At 41.1% G+C, this 20,589-nt stretch overlaps 1 protein-coding gene across 1 annotated transcript in view; it reads right to left on the bottom strand.

The window, feature by feature from the left end:
* BOP1 (BOP1 ribosomal biogenesis factor) overlaps positions 1-20,589 on the bottom strand; it is a 1,722,797-nt gene that overhangs the window by 650,095 nt on the left and 1,052,113 nt on the right. The gene's annotated exons all lie outside the window — the stretch shown is intronic.

The following is a 20,589-nucleotide window of genomic DNA, read 5'->3' as shown; positions in this document are numbered from 1 at the left end:
GATGAGTGCTTGTTTGAATGAAGTGAGAAAGCAAAGTAATTTCATACGCGTGTGTTTATAAAGGTGCAATGCTGGTGTTTGAGACACTTATAAAAGTGATAAGTGCCTGTATGTTTGTATGCATGTGACGATGTTCTGTGCGGTTTGTCTGCATGACTGTTGTATGCCTGTGTGAAAAGTGAATTGACTATGTGTGCATCTGTTTGCATTTGTGACTATGCTGGACATTAATGACACGGGAAATTGTATTATAATGCAACATATCTGAGAATTGCCATGTTTTTTTTTTTTTTTTTTATTTTGCTGGTTAATTATATATGAATTTTGTGCTGAGAGTTCCTATACGTTTATAAATTTTCACAGCTTGCAATATTTTTAAAGTGTTGTCACAGTTTGGCTTCTCTTGATGTTTAAGTGCTTTGGAATAAAGATTGAAACAAAAGTGCAGTCGAAGTTCCAGCTATAAGCATCATGCACACACTGCTAGGATATCATGCACTTGCTTTTGGGATGACAAACCAACTGGCAGCAAATGGAGTGGTAACTCCTTCAGATTACACATATTCTGCACTGGCACCTAGAGGTGCTTTGATTGCAAGATGCTAATATGATTACAGGAATTAAACAATAGTATGGGTCTACACCATTATGCCTTGCCATTCTGCTGTTGACTGTAGAAACCATAGATGTTCCCTATAGTAGTGACTTTTACTTCCAGAAACTGTCCACGTGTCCTAGATGTGGCTGCCGTGAAACCTTGAACATATCTCTACAATGAGTCCGGTTGATTCTCAAGGCTAATCTTTCACGAGACAAACATGCTTTTAGATGCAGAAGAATAGGGGGCCAGCACATGACACATTCTCCACCAGTTGTCAGTCTAGGTTATAATGATCAATAATCTCCAGGTATAGCAGCTGCCATACAGTGAGGAAAGGCCATTGTGTAGTTCACCAATGTTTCAGAGAACCTGGTCCAACTGATTGTTGCTTAGCATCTTTTGCACAGCATGACTGCTGTGTGCATATGCATGCTCATTTTGGGAGGCTACTGTGATACATGGGCTAGAGGCAGAACAGTGTTGGATTCCGAGATATGGTAATGAGTTGCTTTTATTTGGTGGGGTATTCGAGTGTGTACATAATTCAATGACTGTAGTGTGCACTTTGAATAGGTTTAACAAGAGACTTATGGTAAAATAAATTATGAAATGATAAAGTGTGAATTCTAAAGGTTCGACTGGATGAATGGTAGCACTGAAACAGATTACAGTTATAATTTATTAGAAAAAAATGTTGCATGATAATCTTGAGACTACTTCAGACAATACATACAAAGGATCACTGCAAAACAGACTTCCAAAATGGTGGTGCTGAAAATTAAACTGTATAAAAGGGAACAAAGATTTTTTAGACATGTAGGTAATGTGAATTGAGCAATGTGGCAAACAAACTCTTTATTAAGAAATATTACCACAACAGATATCAACTGCACGGTTACTTTGTAAAAAGCATCAACAAGACCTTTAATAAAATACAGCAGTCCTTTCTGTATTGGCACTCATGGACAGCTTTAAAATGCTTTAATGAGTTAAGAGAAATGTTACTAAGAATTAAATCAGTATCAGATTTACCAAGGGATCCAAATGGAGAGATGATGAAATTGGCAAAAAAGGATAGTAGCCCTGCTAGAACTGAATGCAACCTCAAGTCTTGGTGAGCATCTTTGCATGATGGACCCTGTTTTCACAAGCTCACCAAGATGACACGGATATATAGACTATATTTTATATAGCGTATATCATGGAGAAAGGTAGGTTAAAAATTTAAAAAGACAGCTGGGTGCACCGCTTCCAGGATAAAAAAAGGGTGCCAAATGCTGGTGTATGCGCTGGTAACAGAACTGAAAAATAAAATAGCAGTGTAGAAAATGGAGGTGATTATGGAGGAAACAGAAGAAATTATGTATTGTTACTATTTTGTAAAAAGCCCAGATTTTCCAGATAGAATACATTCAGAAAGATTAAAAGAAATTAGAGGAAAGAAAAATACTTACACAAGAACAACTGTAAAAACCTTCAAATGCAAATCTATATTCATTAATACAACAGACTTAAGCAAAACATTACATAGATGAAGAAATTCTGGGCCAACTGGAAAAAGAAGCAACAGAGGAAATGCGAAAATATAAAGAACAGAATCCAGAGATTTTTGAAAGCTATAAAAAGAAACATGGACATGGGGGAGAGAAAAAGATCAAATCTGGTGCAATATTTATGTAAAGGAGAAAGTCAAACTAATCAATGCAAAAAAGCAGCTCTAAAGATATTTGAAGAGAAATACAGGCAAAGGCACCCAGATATGGAAAATTCTACAACATAAAAAAATAACACAAAGGGGGACTGTAGAACAGAACTTTAGTAAGGCAGAAGTTAAACAAACAGAAACTGAAGTTATGGAATCCTTGAGAAGTGAAGGATTTAGTGTAAAATGTCTAGCAGAGGTTATGTCACAGTCTGATGGAAAAATGAGTTCCCAAATTTAGGAGAAACAGTTGGAGTGGGAAGACATCTGAAGAAATACAGACATGAGAAAGGAACAGATTTGGTATGATGCAATATCTACAAAAAAGCAGCACTAAAGATAATTGAAGAGAAATACAGGCAAAGGCACCCAGATGTGGAAAATTTCACATACAAAAATTAAGAAAAACAAAGGGAGAACGCAGAAAAGAGGATCAGTTATAGAGAAGTTAAAGAAATAGGAACTGGAGTTATGGAATACCTGCAAAGCAAAGGATTTTGTGTAGGAAAAATCCAACTCCGGTAGTGTCACAACATGGTGGAACAATGAGTTCCCAAATTAAGTAGAAACAGGTGGAACGGGAAGCATCTGATCACTTGCCACATGTAGATGTTCTAGAGTCTTCCGAAGGAAACCAGTACAAAAGTTCTAGAAGCTGCACACATTTTTTTTTTACACTTTTACACTTCTTATTTTCATTTTATTATTTTTACTCTTTTGAAGGTTTTTATTGGAGAACTAATGATGGAGAGATGTTTGGACAGTATTCAGATTCAGGCAGAACTGTTTGTAAGTACATATGATGTTTTCTATTTGAATATTTTACTACTACTTACTGCTTCTAATTAATCTATTATTACTTTTAATTATGGGACTATATAAGGAGTGAATAGCACTTGTTTTAATAGTTCTGAAGAAGTCCTAGTGGATGACGAAAGTGCTTAACTTTGCACTAAAAGTGGTTTATCGCCTGCTGCAACTGACTACATTGATTTTGTGTTTTTCTCAGTTCCCATATGAAGAAGCAATGGATAACATGGGATACGGCTGAAGAAGATATGTCACAGCCTGCAGGAAACAGAGCAAAGAATGTGCCCCTCAGTTAAGAAGAAAATGATCTAAGGGAGGAGTTGCTTGATTTAATACAAATGGATAAACATAATTAAAATCAATGAAAGAAATAGATTACAGAAAGTAAACAAGACCCAAAATGTTACAAGTCTGATAAAACAGATAAACACAGTAATCAAGACCATTAATGGAAACTAATGTGGTATAATAGAAGTAAACAGGATATATTACTATGCATAGGTTCATAGGTAGGTAACTAGGCTATCTGCCCAAAGGCATTTATAAGCCTAGCCGGAATGTGTTGGCTTTCGCCACCCCTTTAGATTAGTTCCCTGTGCCTCTGTCCAGCAGAGCCACTGAAGTGATCCCTGGGGTAAACTTTCTGTTTCCCATCCACTCATCAAGGTTTCTCTTGAAGAGGGCTAGCGAGGAGCTCTGACTAATGTAAATTGGAATCTTGTTCCAGAGCATGGGAAGTCTCTGGGACAGGAACCTATCCCTCCAGCACGTCCTATTTATTGTTGTGGTGAGGTTTAGATCCCTGGAGCGTGTGGCTCGAGGGGATATGATTTTCTTTAGGTGGAGCATGTCCATCAATTCTGGGTTGGACATGGCCTTGTATGTCAGGCAGAGATCACCTCTGAGTAGGCGGTATGCAACAGAGTACAGCTGGAGTTTCTTCAGTCGAGCTGCATAAGGCATCTGCTTGAGGCCAGTGATCCTCTTGGTGAGGTACTTCTGTGGTCTCTCCAATTGTTGCAGGTGTCTTGTAAGGTACATCCCAAATGGGGCATTGTACTCTACGATGGGTCCGATGAGTGATGCATAGAGGGGCCCAATGACCTCTTTCGATCTGGATGTAAACCCTTTTGTGATTAGGTGGGCCACATAGAAGGATTTTCTAACCACTTTGGCAATGTGATTATCAAAGGAGAGGTTACTTTCTACTTGGGTCCCCAGATCCCTTATTGCGTCTTCCGTATTTAGGGGGCTACCACCTATCTGGTAGTTTGTGGGTACTTTGTTTTTTCCACAGGGGATGACTATGCACTTTTTGGCATTTAGCTTGAGGCCATGGTTTTGACACCAGGTATCTGTCTCAGTGAGACCCTTTTGGAGGATGTCTGTCAGCCGGAGAGTCAATTATAGCCCCTAGTTTGCAGTCCTCTGCGAACTTAGTCAGCCATAGTCCTCCTGTGCTGGAGGGGTCCTAGCACTCAGCCCAGGGAAACACCACTTGTAACCGGTTTAAAGTCAGACCTAGCTCCCGCAACTCTTACCATGTGGGTTCTGTCCATAAGCCAGTTGGCAACCCATCTCATGATGCAGGGGTTTATGTTGAGGCTGGTGAGCTTGTCTATAATACCTGAGTGGGGAATGGTGTCGAAGGCCTTTGCGAGGTCTAGGTAGGCTGTGCGGACCACCTTTCCCTCGTCTATAGCCTTGGTAACTGCCTCAAAGAAGTCCACCAGGTTTAGGAGGCATGATCTGCCCTTAAAGCTGAACTGGGTAGGGTCCAGTGTTTGGAGGTTCCCAATGTCTCTGTTAATGAGATCCATGATGAGCTTATAGGGTGATAGTTCCCGGGGTTCGTTGTGGCTCCACCTTTGTGGAGTGGAATAACCGTTGCTGTGCGCCACTCTGTGGGCATGTAGCCTGTGGAGATGCTGAGTTTAAACAGTGAGTGTGAGGTGTTAGTTCACCTTTCAGCTCGTGTAGGACGCAGCCTGGAACACTGTCCGGTCCCATTGATGCTGTGTTTTTGGCTTTGGAGAGGGCTGTTTTAACCTGAGTGTCTGTGATTTCAGGGGCACTACTTTTTTTGGTATATTTATAGGCCCTTTTGGGGGTGAGAGAGGGGTGAAGTTTGCACTGAACCCGTTTGCCAGGATGTTGGCTATATCGGTCGGTTCAGTGTATTTTGTGCATTCTGCACTAACTCCGAGCAAATCTGAGATTTACCACTTAGATTCTTAACATAGCTAAAGAATGCCTTGTGGTTATCTTTGGAGTCCATGGCAATTTTACTTTCGAAGCTAGCCTTGGATGATTTTATGAGAGAACGTAGTTTCTTGCTGATACTGATCAGGGATGTCTTCCCTTCTTGGGATTTTACTCTCTTCTGTACTAGTTTCCTCCTTCTGTTGTATAGCTTGTTTATGGCAGGGGTCCACCAGACTGGTTTCCTTTTCTTGGAGGAGTGAATCTTGGTTTTGTTTGGGATAGCACGATCCATGCATTCATGTAGGTGCCCGTAGAGTGCATTAGTAAAGGATATTGCAGCTTGGACAGCGTTATCCTTTAGCACGGGGGCTTTGAAACTTCCCACCTCGGTCTTAAGTAACGTGAAGTTTGCTTTTGAAAAGTTTTTCACGGTGGTTTCCTTTGACCGGGGGGTGGTGGCGGAATGTGGATATCCAGAGTGATTAGTTTATGGTCAGATCTAACCAGCGATGGGTCGACCTCCGGTGTGGAACACCAGTCGCCCATGTTGGTGATGACCAGGTCTAATATGTTGTCACCTCTGGTGGGGGTGTTGACCAGTTGATCCAGGGCATTTGAGTTTATAAATTCTAGGAAATGTTGGGCAAGGGAGTTTGTACTTGAGTAGTTCTCCCAGTTAATGTTTGGGTAATTGAAATCACCCAATATCAGGGTGTTTGGTAGGACCTTTACGTTTCCCAGTGTTTCCAGGAATGCGGAGTGGTGGTCCTGGGACATGGTGGGTGATCTGTAGCAAGTTATAATTTGAAAAGCAGTTTTGCCGTTGTTAGTTGCATGTGGATGATCTCTGAAGCATCGTGCTGTGCCACTATCCTGGAGGTGTGGGTATCCTTGATGAATATGGATACTCCCCCGCCTTTTGTATTTTGGTCCGGGTTTTGTGGCTGAAATGTATGGTATGAGTTGTAGCCTGGTAGTGCTGGGTTGCTTTCTGGAGCCTTAAACCAGGTTTCTGTTACTGCACATATATCGATTTTCTCCATACTGAGGAGTGACTCGAGTGCGTGCATTTTGAGGTTTAGACTTCTGGCACTGAGTAGCATTACCCTCAGTTTTTTCTTACTTGTGCTATTTACGGCGATGGGTTTGTCTTTTGAGCCTTGTCTAAAGAGGCACTACAGGGGTGGCAAGAGCCTTGGCCAGTATTCGAAAGCCTAAGGGTGGCAGGTGCAAGCTGTCTCTAGGGAAGCAGCATGGCTTGTTGAGCATGTCATCCCAGGCTGACAGACACTGGATCCCCTTTGAATGACACCAGAAGCTTAGCCAATTGTTGAAATTGATCATTTTTTTCTCTATACGGTAGTATCATTCTTGGTGAGGGCAGGATGCTACTCAGGCTCAGGGTCATACCGGCCTGGACTACGTTATCAGAGAGCTCCTCCATGTCTCTTTTCATGTAGTCCAGGGGAGGTATGGCTCAGGTCATTCACACCAACATGGACAATGACAAAGTCATATTTATACTTGTTCTGGAGTGACCCGATTGCTTGTGTTGTGTGGTGGATCCTGGCACCCGACAGGCAGCTAACAGTAACCTTCTCCTTGTTCAGCCTAGTGAGTGGGACGTCAGTGTGCCTGACTATAGAGTCACCTATTACTAGTGTGTTGGGTATGTTATTTTGCCTTAAGGGCTGTGATTGCGTGGCACACTGGTTTTGTGAAGTATGTGTTTCATGGTTTGTGTGTGTTTGTGTGTGTGTGTGTGTGTGTGTGTGGGGGGGGGGGGGTTGCTTGGATGTCTGCTTTGGCGGTCTCTGTAGCTTTTGCAGATTTTTATTTAGTGTCTCCGAGTATGTTTTTGTGTATTTATGTGCGTTTTTTGCCAGTGCTGGTTTCATAGGTCTATGTGAGACAGGTGGTGTGATGCAAGTAATTCCCTTCTCTTCTTGACTGCCTGGTCCAGTCTTGGGTTGAGAGAGCTTAGCCTCCAGTTTGGCTGTATAACTGCATCTCTCGCATGTATTAGTGTTTGGTGGAAGGAGGAGAGGGTTGTCTGTGTACATGAGGCAACTGTAACATTGTCTCAAAATGCCCAAATTCACCAGTTGGACCGGAGATTACACCTGAAACTGCCCTTTAAATAAACTGCCTCTGCAAGGCTTGAACCCAGGTCCCTGTACACTATAGTCACAGTAGTCACCCACTAAACTATCACAGCAGTTTAATGAATAACAGTTAGTCTTACCACAAAAATGCAGAGCAATAAGGAAAAGGATGAAACAAAATGCCATCATGGAAATACTGAACAGAGAAAATTATAAAGCGAAAGACAAGTGCCACTGCTACAGGAGCACAGAAGATGAAACAGATCAGCAAAAGTACTTAGAAAGACGGAAGTGATAAAAGCAACATACAGTATCAAAACAGACCAGGATCTATCATACTCTATTGCAAACAAATAAAGATATCGGCACAGGAAGAAAAAACTTAGAAGATATGTACATAAACAAAGGAAAACTACAAAATAAGCAATTTGTTTATAATAAAAAGTTTTACAGTGAACTGGGAAGCAAAGCAAAAGCAATAGAACCAACACTAAAAAAGAAAAAAAAATGGGCACATTCTGGAGAAATATTTACGAACACTGTTTGGAACATAAAGATGCTGAATTGACAGAAAAAATTTAAAGGAACAGTAAGGAGTTCAAATTTAGAGAATATGAAATGGGACAAAGGAATGGCAAGAAAAATTACACAAAACTAAGAAAAGCTCCTAATTTGAAACTCACAGGCCCAGATGCAATACCTAACTTTTGGCTAAAAGTAGCAACTTCTTTATATATATAAAAAAAAAAAAAAAAAAAAAAAAAAACCATTTAGCCCCGAGTAAGAACTACTTTTATGCATATTCCAAACAGACACCAGTCTGTAACAGGGAAAACCAATACTTCTTAAGACTGAATGAAGTTGTCCTAAAAACTATACACTAATAACTTGCCTTCTGACGATGTACAAACTATATACTAGATCTGATGCATACAGAGTTTATAGCCATTTAGAAAAAAAACTCAATTATGGCAACAGAACAAAAGGAAGTCATATGGAACAAAGGATCATTTGTTTTTAAATAAAGCAATAACAGAGAATTGTAAATAAGGGTAATAAAGTATGGCATGAACAGATTACAAAAAAAAAAAGCATTTGATTGCATCCAACGTTCATACAGAAAAAAGTGCTTACCGAGTACATTACAGTGGCCATGAAACAAAGGTAAACCACTTTGCAGCCTAAGCCACGGCAAAGGATAAATTATTACTCTAGGGATAAAAATTCAACGGGGTGACTGTCACTGCTGCTCTTTTGTCTTGCCCTTAACCCATTAATATATCTACTTAACAGATTAAGGTCTTGGTTACAATTTGGCTCCCAGAAAAGAACTAAGTGTAAAGACTTATCTTCTTGAGGATGACTTAAAACTGTTAGATGAGGAGCTAAAAGCTCAACTGCAACTGGTTAAAACTCTCAGATGATACAAGAATGTCACTATTGATAAATGTGAAAAAGCAACATTTAAAGTAGGAATGCTGCAGCACCAACAAAATATCAGTCTGGGACAGGAATATGATATAAAGGAACTTGAGCAGAAGAGAGTGTATAAATATTTGGGAACTGATGACCGATCATCGGTAAAACATGAATAAATGTGAATAAATGTGAATAAACCTCAGTAAGGAGCATTTTAAAAGACTAAAAATAATACAGAAAACTATCCTGACATCTATGAACAAAGTCCAAGCTGCAAACCAACTTGCTCCTCCTGTTTTAACTTACAGTTTTGGGGTGACTGATTGGCCATAAAAGGTACTGTATCAGTTGGAGAAGAAAACAATAAAAATCTTCACGTCAAATGATAAATAAAAATCAGTGTATACCAAGACTGTATACCCCTTATTGTGAAGGAGATATGGGCCTCCTTGAAACTGATTACACGTATAGATCTGAAATCGCAAGTCTACAGACAAATCTGCTTGACCTCACCAGATCCAAAGATAGTGAAAGACTTCTCCCAATGTTTAAAACCAAGAGAACTTCCCTACTTAGTTTAGCAGAAGCATATCAGTGCCAAACAGGAATGGAAATCAAACCAGAAGCAGACAAAAATCAGGCAGCAACTGAATGTGCCAAAAGAACTAAAAAAAAAAAATTGGATATAAAGAGAAGGATCAGATGAGAAGGCAAGAACAGCAGAAAAGGCATAAATATTGTGCACAGGAAACTACTGGAACAACCTCATGTTGACCAGGGTCTGACACAGGAATGGTTAACAGGAGGTGAATTTAAACCAAAACATGAAAGGTTAACATTGGCGGCCCAGGATAGTGGACTATGCACACATTTGTTTACAAAGTCCATTGAACATGTGGAAGAAACAAACAAATACAGGTTCTGTAAAATGGAAACAGTCGCACATCTTGTTGCTGGGTGAGATACACTAAGAGCAGAGGACCTGTATACTGAAAGGCGTAATCATGTGGTAAGCATTGCATTGAGGATTATGCAAACATTGTAATACTGAAGTAGCTGAGAAGCATTGGAAACAAGTCACAAAGCATTATAGAGAAAGATGAAATTTATATCACATGGGATCACCCTTTACCAACAGTTCAGAAAACAGACGTGAGAAAACCAGATATACTAGTCCAAGAAAAGAAGACAGATGTAGCAATGATCACTGAAATTGCTATACCCAGTAATTGCAGTGTCTTGCATACAGAAAGAGACAAAGTCATACAACACCAGGATTTGCAAGCATAAATGTGAGCAGTGTGGACAAAGGATAACCAGACAGTTCAAATAGTAGTAGGAACAACGGGTGTCAAAGAATTTACAGTCGTATTTAGATATGCTACATACTAATTACTGGGAACATTGTAGGTGCTGCACCGAGCACGTCTGCCTAAACATCAAAGACTGAAACAATACTAATTTCATGAATTTTAATTGTAAATTGACTTGGGAATGGGGTCCATTCCCACCACATTACTAGAAATTAAACAGTGACAGATATAAGCAACTTGATTTTGTTCCCTACATTATCATTACTTTAGAGTCATTAGTTTACTAGCTTACAAAACCTTTTAATGAGGCAGTGAGAAAGTTATTAGGTCTTACCATATATGACAGGGAGGAGTCACATTGGCATGCAGACATGTATTATTGTTGTGCAAAGTACAGAACAAAACAAATAAGATTGTTTGTGACCAACCATATTCCCTGAAACTGCAATAGACTTCCCCTGTATGTTTGGAAATCGGCTAATATTTTAAGTTTCAAACAACAAATAAGACACTGGTGAAAAAATATGCCTATGTTCCTGAACTTTCAGGGTGCTTGTTTCTCTACTTTAATGTGAAGTTGTGTGAACTATACTTTTAATTAATATACAAGTATATACTTGAGTGACTTAACAAGAACTCCAAAAGCAGAGGACGGATGGAGGCCACCACCACAGAGAAGAGAAGGTATTCCTGATCAAGTAGCTCATTTTTCAACTAATATTTCTTGTATCTGACATATCGGACCCTCCTTGATAACAATGTGTAGTTGGGCGGAATCCTAAGCAGCAACTGTTAGGCTAGGCTGGCAGATTCCTGGAATGGAGTTAAAAATGTGTGCAAGACAATCTACTACAGAGGGAATAAATTTTAAAGGGCAGTTTATCAAAGGAAGTACAAGTCTTGAAGCTGCAATCAAAACAATACCACATGATTAAGGTGTGCACCAAAGACCAAGGGGCCACACAGCAAATGCCTGCAGAGGCACATTCTGGAAGCAAGCATCTTTTGCAGCCACTTCCCTAATGGTCTGGGTTTGAAAGTAACCTTTTCCATTCAATGGACTGTTGTCTGAAAGCAGAAGGTAAAGCAGTTGCCAATCTACTTGGAAAGTGTCTGCATGGTGAACACATGCCTCTACCCCACCCCAGAGCAAAGGAGACAAAATGCAGGTTCAGTTTCTTAAAAACACAGCTGCTTCAAACAAAACCTGAGGTAGTGGTGCACATCCAAGCTGTGAAGAATATCTCATTTTCCAGTAATTTTTGCTCTGGCAATGGAAACAGGAACAGGCATAAAGTGATTCAGACAGTCTGGAGGAGAAAGGGGTTAATCCTACAGGTCACCCAATTCTTGCAAAAGACCACAGTCAATCCCCACAGAAAGGTTTGAAGCACTAGAATCCAGACAGCAAAGGCGATGGTTACCAAAAACATTATCCAAGAAACAAACTTTAACCAGCCAATCCAAAGGGTGTGCTGGCAGGCCTGTCTACTGTGTAATTTGTCCCACTAAAGGTGGACTGATTTTCAGAGGTGAAAACCCTAGGAGTTGCCTGCTAACCTTTGTATAGTGCAGGGCAGAGATAATAAGTGGTTTCTGTAGCTCCAGTGCAAATCAGTGCTCAGGGGGATTACTGAGCTAAGGTGAATGAACAAATCATTGGGGGGAAGGGGTGGGGGTGTAGGCATCCAAGGGCACTGGGTCTGGGGTGCACTTGGGACCACACTTCTTAATTCATCTGTCTATAAAATGCAAACAACCACATGTGCAATACAGGGATAAAGGCCTACTACACTAGTCAGATTACCTCTATAGGTAGAGGTGGTGACTCACTATCCGGCTCACCACCCCCCATGCAAGTGTATGTGTACACACACACACATGCACACGCGCACACACACTAGTGTTACGGGGACAAGTTGGTGCCCCTGACCCAAGCGGCAAGCTATGCTATCAGGACTAGGGCCATATACTATAAGGAAGAGATAGGTTACAGGGTGCCATGCTGCTGCAAAAGAACAGCCAGAGTTAAAAAATACCTTGGGGGGGGGGGGGCTCTCTTTCCACATGGGGCTCTGTCTACAACATGGTCTTCAAAAGGTCATGGATGCACAGAAACAGCTAACACATTCATTTTCAGTATGGAATAATTGTTTTTCAGGTACCTGATTAACTTAATCCACATCAGGATAAGCTAAATGACTGGAAATGATACAAGGTAATAGTTAACCCAGAATGTAACTAATACCCACTTGGAGGTATAAGTCTACCAAGTGGAAGGCTTCCTACCTGCTTAAATAACCTGTGATATCCCTGAAGGAAGATCTGCTGGGATCAATGGTATACAACAGCAGACAGGTCTGAGAGGAACTCAACTCCTGTCTTAAATGCAGGGGACAGATTTGGCTTGAACTGAGAGAGTTGTTCTGACAGAGAATTGAATGACTAAAATCATGTATTTTCTTGGTTAACGAAGGCATCTGAACCTACAGCTCCAACAGGGGAGTACAAGTGCAGCTCAAGAGATGACAAGCTCATTTAGTTCTTTTTGGATGTGAAATGTACAGAGAGTGATACGTTATGTCAAACTGCCTACACAGTGGCCAAGATCATACACTCCCTTGCTTGTTAGATTTCGTGGGATCAAATGAAAGTATGATCAAATGACAAACTCAGGAAAGCAGCCTTGTTTCCATGGCCCTTTGTGAGAAGAGAACATCTTAAAGTTTCAAATGGCTGATGTGAAGCCCCCCTTGAACCATCCATTGTCAGAAATATTGAAGCATTTGGTTATGGGATGAGAAGAGCAACCAAAAGGTTGATGGGAAGGCCCACCATTCCAGGGCCAAGGACAACCTGACACCAGAAGTTCTAGTAGCTTTGAGTCACTGACACTTCACCCACATCTTTAGGCATGCAAATGGTATCATGTAGATTGTTACAGCTATTAACTCCAGACATAACAGTAGAATATATGAGCCCAGACCTTGCATCCTCATCCAAAATTCCAGTGCCAAATATATTCTTGGATCTTTCTCTCTCAGGGCAGGAGTAACTTGCACTGGGCAGTGTCATGTCTCATATCTGTAAATGCTGTTCTGAGTACAGATTTAATCAATGATTTCATTCACTACCCAAATCTCATGACTTATTGTGAAGATGCAAACACAGATTGACCAGTAAATCGACAGCACTGATAAAACTCAGTTTTTGATTCACCACCACAGTCTGAAACAATGCCTGCAATATTCCCTCACAGCATCAGTGTTCTGAACTGCTTCGCAACTCCTTCTACCTTCAACTCAAACAAGCACCCAAGATTCTTAAAACTCTTCTACTTGAAGAGCTGGGCATCCTCATCTGCAAAAATCAATCCACTCTTATGAAAAACAGCCAGAACCTCAGATTTGGAGTGGATTATTTCATCCTACTTCTCAGTGGCAAAATGGGGCAGCGAATAACAGAGACCTTGAAACTAAAAAGATATCATGAAGTGCAAGCAAACAAAGGTGCAGCTTTAACGAGACAGTCTCAAGACTTTGACCTTGTAACACCCTGTGCATGAAATCCCAAAATGGGAGGAAGAAAAGTACAGTTGTGTACATTTACCATAAATGTAGATGTTCGAGTGTATTCACTGTTGCAGTCATCACATTTGGGTAATTTGCCTGCAGGTAGCCATCAGTCGGCCCAAATACCAGAGACTTAGCATTTCAGAGACTTAGCATTTCTGCATCCTGAGTTCTGTTCATACCTTCACCAAGCATTACCACCTGCCTATCTTTTCCAAATCCAAGGTGGGCTTTGTTACAGCAGTCCTGCAGGGCATACTAGCCAGCCTTAACTCTTCTTGACTGCCTCCACCCATTCTTCAGCTTTGGGAATTAACCCAAGTGTAGTGACTGCAACAGTGAAACACGAAGAACATAGTACAGTTGTGTACACTTACCATAAATGTAGATGTTAGAGTGTATTAACTGTTGCAGTCTTGGTTTCCCTCCCTCCAGCCTCCTTGTCTCTCTCTCTCTCTCCTTCTCTATCTCTATTACTCGCCCTTTACAGGGCTATTGGTATTTACTTTTTACTGGTGTTTTATCCACCATAACTTAGCTCCCTATTGGAGGCTCCTAACATTTGGGGCAAGAAAAAATAATGTAATGGCATTGGCTACCTGCTTTTATACTCCTGACGACCTGACGTCAGTCCTGGAGCAACGGCAACTGAAGCAGAAATACTAAGTCTCTGGTATTCGGGCCGACTGAGGGCTACCTGCAGGCAGATAACCCGAGTGTGATGACTGCAACAGTGAAACATGAAGAACATCTGAAAGTTATTTTCTTGTCACAGTAAGAGATGCAGCAGTGCAGACGTATCCTCTGTAAAAGGCAGGAATAAGGTCAACAACTACTAGGAATATTCAAAATATAAAACTTTCCCAACCTTCAAAAAATTTAGTGCTGCAGCTAACTACAGTTTCTTCAGAGACTAGAGTAAAAAATTCATGCAAGACACTCATGTAGTGACTGGATGAGAGCAAAGAAGAGATCATTTCCCTAAATCAGAGTCATAACTGAGGGGGAGAAGGGCAGAGGCGGTTAGGGGGTACTAATCGGCAGATACAGAAGGTGCAGGAGTGTAATACTGGGAATGCATTTATGAAACCACAGGGATATTGTGGCTTCATAAATGAATGGTGATACTGCATTTGCAGTCATGGCTGAAGTGCTTGGTACGTGGTGAGTACTTGTAGCGGGTTGCCTGTTACATTTGAAGCATGTAGCCTGTTACAGTTTCAGACTGCAGAAGTTTTTTTTTTTCTTTTTATTGGTCGTCATCTTTGAGTTGAGGGGGCACTGGTCTGGAATTGCATGGGGTGCCTGATGATCTAGCTATGGTTCTGCCATAGACAGTGATCAAAACCAAAAAAAAATAGTTGATTTGCCATTATGTTTTCCAAGTAATTGTTTTCTGTGAAGTGGAGACTTACTGCTCTTGTAAAGGACATTTTGTTAGCTACTATTGCAAGGAGGGAGGGAGGCAAGGCAGGAGGAAATTTAGGTTTGGATGCAACTTAACTGATGGGTGAGTTAGGAATGCCTTGGCTGATTGCAATGGTTCAGGCCTCTCCATGCACAGAGAGAGAGAAGGGAAAAAAATATCTGCCAAGGACAATACTGAGTTACAGACCTTATAGGATCATAGGAGGTTACTAGGCTAAAGGCCCTAGGGCCCTTACAAGCCTAACTAAGTTCTAACCCATTTCTCTAGAGTATCGATGCATCAAGCAGAGCTAAATCAACACCTAATGCCCCTATCCAGGAGGGATGCAAACGATACCCACCCCAGGTTGAATTTATGGTTACCCATCTAATCATCCACATTAACCTTAAATAGGTCAACAAAAGGCTCTACCTCACCTGAAGTGGAAGTTTGTTCCAGAGGAGAGGAAACCTTTGGGGAAACTAATCTGTATCTCCAGCAAGTTCTGTTGATGTCACATACTAGATTAAGGTCCCTAGAGTGAGTGCAATGAGTACCATTTGACTTATGAATGGGCAGCATTTCCATCAAGGCAGGATCTGAGACTTGTCTTAAATGCAAGGCACAGATCAACTCTGTGTAATATGTACGACACAGAGTAGAGAGAGAGGGTTTTCAATCTGTCAACATATGACATGTACTGAAAGCCTTGAATTTTCTTTGTAATAAACCTCTGAGGTCTCTCCAATTGCTGGAGGTGCCTGGTAAGTTACATACCAAAGGGAGCATTATACTGTACTATTGGCCTGATGAGGGAAGAATACAGGGGGGGCCTCATGACCTCTTTTTCTGGAAGCAATGCCTTTACCACTGTAGAGACATGGTGGTCGAAAGAAGACTTGCTGTCCTTCTGTGTGCCCAAATCTCTCACCACAGACTGGGTCCTTAAGGTATTGTTATTAATGTGGTAATCTGCAGGGATGTCACCCTTGCCATAGGGGTTGATTATGCATTTTTTTTGCATTTAGTTTGAGCCCATGACTTTGGCGCCAATCATTGGTCTGTGTAAGACTCTCTTGTAGGATGTCGACATTGCATGGAGACTCAATGACCACTCCTAGTTTGCATTCATCAGCAAAATGTCAGCCATAGACATTTTGTTTTTGCCTGTACATCTGAAAAGTAGATTCCAAATAATAGGGGTCCCAGCAGCGAACCTTGTGGAGCACCACTAGTTATGGGTTTGCTGGTGGAAGTGGAGTCCCCTATTTTGACTGTGTGTGTTCTATTAGTGAGCCAGTTTACAACCCACCTGACAATATATGGGTTAACTCTCACCTAGGTGAGTTTATCAATGATGCCAGAGTGGGGAATAGTGTCAAAGGCTTTGGCTAAGTCTAGGTAGGCCATATGCACAGCTTAACCTTCGGCCAGGGCTTTGGTGAGTGTCTCGAAGTCATCCACCAAATTCAATAGGCACGATCTCCATTTTACGAAACCAAAAGGGGTTGAGGTCAAGTGTTTGGAGGTCTCCTATACTTCTGTCGATGAGGTCCATGATGATTCTCTCCAAGGCCTTGCAGATAAGGCTAGTCATGCTTATGGGTTTATAGTTCCCAAGGTCAGTGGATGTACCCCTTTATGTAAAGGGATGCCAGTAGATGTTTTCCACTCCACAGGGAAATAATCAGTACTTAGGCTGTGGCTGAAGAGAATGCCCAGTGGTGCAGCTAATTTCCATTTTAATCTATTTAGAACATAGCCAGGAATGTTGTCAGGTCTCATAGAGGCTGGTTTTGGCTTTGAAATGGGCATCCGAGATCTGCTCCTTAGAGATAACAGCTGGAGAACAGCTGGTAGGTATGCTTTTTGGCATATGTGGTGGGGACAAGGGAGAGAAGTTCTCACTGAACCTATCTGCTAGCAGGCTGGCTATTTCAAATCTGGGCTTTTCATTTGAGGTTACGGATGTAGCTAAAGAATGCATTATGGCTACCCTTTGCTATGGAGGCTAATTTGGATTCATAGTTCGCTTTAGATTGCTTTACAAGGTGTCTTACTTGCTTATTTAAGCAGAGGAGGGAGTGCTTCCAATTATGGGACTGTTCCTTCCTGCTCTTAGACAGCAATTTCTTTCTCCCATTGTATAACCTGTTTATGGTGGATGTCCACCAGGCAGTTTTGTTCTTCATTGAAAATCTTGCTGTCTGATTTTTTTTAGAAGTTTTGTCATCACGGAAACTAAGGGAAAAGCAAACATAGTCAAAAGGGCCACTTCTGGATCAAAATGTCCCTTAGGGGTTCTCCTAATGTAGGAATGAGGCAGAAGTAATGTCTGCCCTTGTTATTTATAGTCCCCATGAGATTAAGAGACCACACAAGGCCAGGGCAGGCAATGGCTGAGCTCATCTACTAAAAAAACTGGACTCTGCTGGAATGCGGTATGCTACCAGAAAGTAAGTGGTCAACAATAATTCTTACACTTTCTCTCTTGGCTCCTTGGCACAAGAATTATTATTTATTTATTTTATTTTAAATTTGTTGACCGGGCTAGTCTAGCTGGATACATGTCCATTTTCAGTAGAGGCCCAGGGAGGAAAAGCTCCAAGACAGATACAGACAATAAGTAATTGTTACAAAAAAAAAACAAGTAGTCATTGAAGATATTTTATGCATTTAACAGTACATATCATAAAACTATATGCAAAGTTTACAGCAAGATATATACATGTGCTAGTGGCTAAAAAATATTATCCAGGTTTTTATTATATGCTTTCTTTTTATATCTTTCCACTGCACTACAGAATATTAATTTAATGGAGAGAGAACAGCTAGAAAAGATATTAGTAGCAGTAATGACAGGTTAGTCAGGGTTTTCTTTTCTTTTGTTGATGTACAAAACCACTGCTCTGTTGTCTAAGTAAATAGCAATTACTAACTGGGAGACTACTGAAAGGAATGGGGGATCAGGACCACCCTCATTTCAGAAATGTTTATGTGCATCTTTCCTTCAAAAATGTCCAGATGACTTGAGCCAACTGACCACTGTAATGCCTTTACCCTAGGGCTGATCTGTTAGGGGTGACTGACATCAAGGGTGTGGGTAAATGAATGTCATCAGATAAAGTGGGGCAGAGTATTCATTTTAAAAGCTTCCAGTAACCTCTGGAGACCCAAACTAGGCAGGACACTACATATGCAGTCAGAGAGCACTGTACTCTTAGCATTCGGTGAACCACCCTCACTTAGTGATTCATATAGGGCACCATGGGACACTAAAAGGACAAAACCTTGAGACAAATGGTCTGAGACTTTTAGTGAAGTTAGAAGCAATGATGCCTTGAATTGTAGGAAGCATAACATTCACAATGAATATGAGCAGCTGTGAGTTGATCAGCTGTGATTTTGCAAGACTGACTATGATTGCTAGGGAGTGGAATATCAGGATTATGGACATACCAGTTCCTAAACTGAAGGGAGAGATTGGAATCAATCATCCATGTATGGGAAAATAGGCTACTCAGAGCCATTACTGGGTTGCCACAGTCACGGCCAGATCCAGCACAAGATGACCCAGGCAGATGCAGAGAGTCTAGTACTGGAAGGGGGTCCCCATAAAACATTAAAATCAAAAACTGTCCATTTCCTACTTAAATCATCTATACTCGATAACCTGGCTGCTCTGTTTTAACTGCTATCAACTCCAGTCCCTTTTACTGGCACGACTGTAAACCATCTCAGCCAATGAATGCAAATTCTTGGAACGTAACACACTCAGAACAGAAAAGCTGGTACAGCACAGTCTTTTTTTGGAAAAAGCCATTGCTGCTTTTCTCTGTGTGTTTATTCCTTGAAAGGACGTTTCACTCTCAAAGGACCCAGGTTTTTCACTCACCCAAAACCATTATTGCTTTACCTTGCCTCCAGGTTGCTCACAGCAGAATTGGGACCTTGGACCCTTTTACCTCAGAGAGCCCCTCTTAAAGAATTTTCAGTAAATCACTTAAGAGGATTACAGTCAACTCAATAATGCCAATCAGAGTGTAATAGTCCCTTACTGATTATTCAAAAAATGCATACGAATATTTTGCCTCTTTTTTTTTTTTTTTAACCAGTTACAGGGGCAACCCAAGAGATCTGTCTGGTTTAGAGATTTGCTCCAAGTCAGAGATTAGAAAAAATGGATGTAAAAAGAATCCAACCCTGCACCCTTCACTACAGGAAACAGCTTACAAAATGCTGAGCGTCTTAATCATCTACACTAACAGAGGATTACAGTCAGTGAATAATGACAGTCATTAGAGCTTTGTAGTTATTGTTCTTCAGAAAATTCATGTAGATACAAAAAAAAGAAGTTATGTCTTACCATAACGTTCCATCTGTATTGTTGATCCTAGTTCAGTCATTACGCATGGGTATCGGTTCCAACCTCGGAACCATGCCGGCCATTTTCCAATCTCGCGTCAGCTTCAAACTCTCGAGCTAAACTATTACTCACAATCCCCCTCTCCCTGTTACCTCAGACTGAGTTTGTAAGTCAAAGAAGGTAGAGGCTACCTCTGTTCAAATAACCTAAGAGAACCGGATGGTGAGATCCACTAGAAACCACAGGAGGGGGAAGGAGGGAGGGTCATAATGACTGAACGAGGATCAACAATACAGATGGAACGTTATGATAAAACATAACTTCTTTATCTGATATTGTTAATCCTTGTTCATTCCTTACGCATGGGACAGAGTTCCCAGCTACCTCTATTCCTGGAAGGCTCTCATGGAAGGACATTCCTGAGCACCATAGAACCAATAGATGCTCTTCCCCTGAAGGCCAAATCCAATTTGCAATGACTGATGAAGGTATGAGGCGTAGCCCACGTTGCAGCTGCACAGATGTCATGTAAAGAAGCTCTGGCATGGTAGGCAGCAGAAGTTGCCACCAACCTTGTTGAATGAGCTTTCATGGTATTAGGCAACGAGATATTGCGTTGTGTATAAATGAAGGTCACACCGTCCTTCAACCATTTAGCTAATGTGACCTTGGCAACAGCGGATCCTAATCTAGGTCCAGAAAAGGCCAAAAATAACTGGTCAGATTTACAAAAGGGTTTAGTCCTGTTTAAGTAAAAACGGATTTGCCTGTGGATATCTAGGGTATGTAGGCAATACTCTCCTCTGTTTGAATGATTGGGAAAGAAAACTGGCAATTCAATGGTTTGATTAATGGACATTTCAGAGATCACTTTAGGCAAAAATGATGGATTAATTCTCAGAGACACTATCTATGAAAAATCAAGTATGGACTCTTGATACATAAAGCTTGAAGCTCAGAAATACGTCTGGCAGAAGTAATGGCGACCAAAAACAAGGTTTTCCACGACCGACAAATACTTGAGGTCGCAAGAAGAGGCTGGTTCGAAAGGTGACATTGTCAGAGCTTGTAGAACTAATGATAAATCC

The sequence above is a fragment of the Protopterus annectens genome, chromosome 3.part1, assembly GCF_019279795.1.
Source record: "Protopterus annectens isolate FY-2018-M chromosome 3.part1, PAN1.0, whole genome shotgun sequence".
Taxonomy (NCBI): Eukaryota; Metazoa; Chordata; order Ceratodontiformes; family Protopteridae; genus Protopterus; species Protopterus annectens.
The sequence above is the reverse complement of the archived record's forward strand: the minus strand, read 5'-3'. Positions and strand labels throughout refer to the sequence as shown.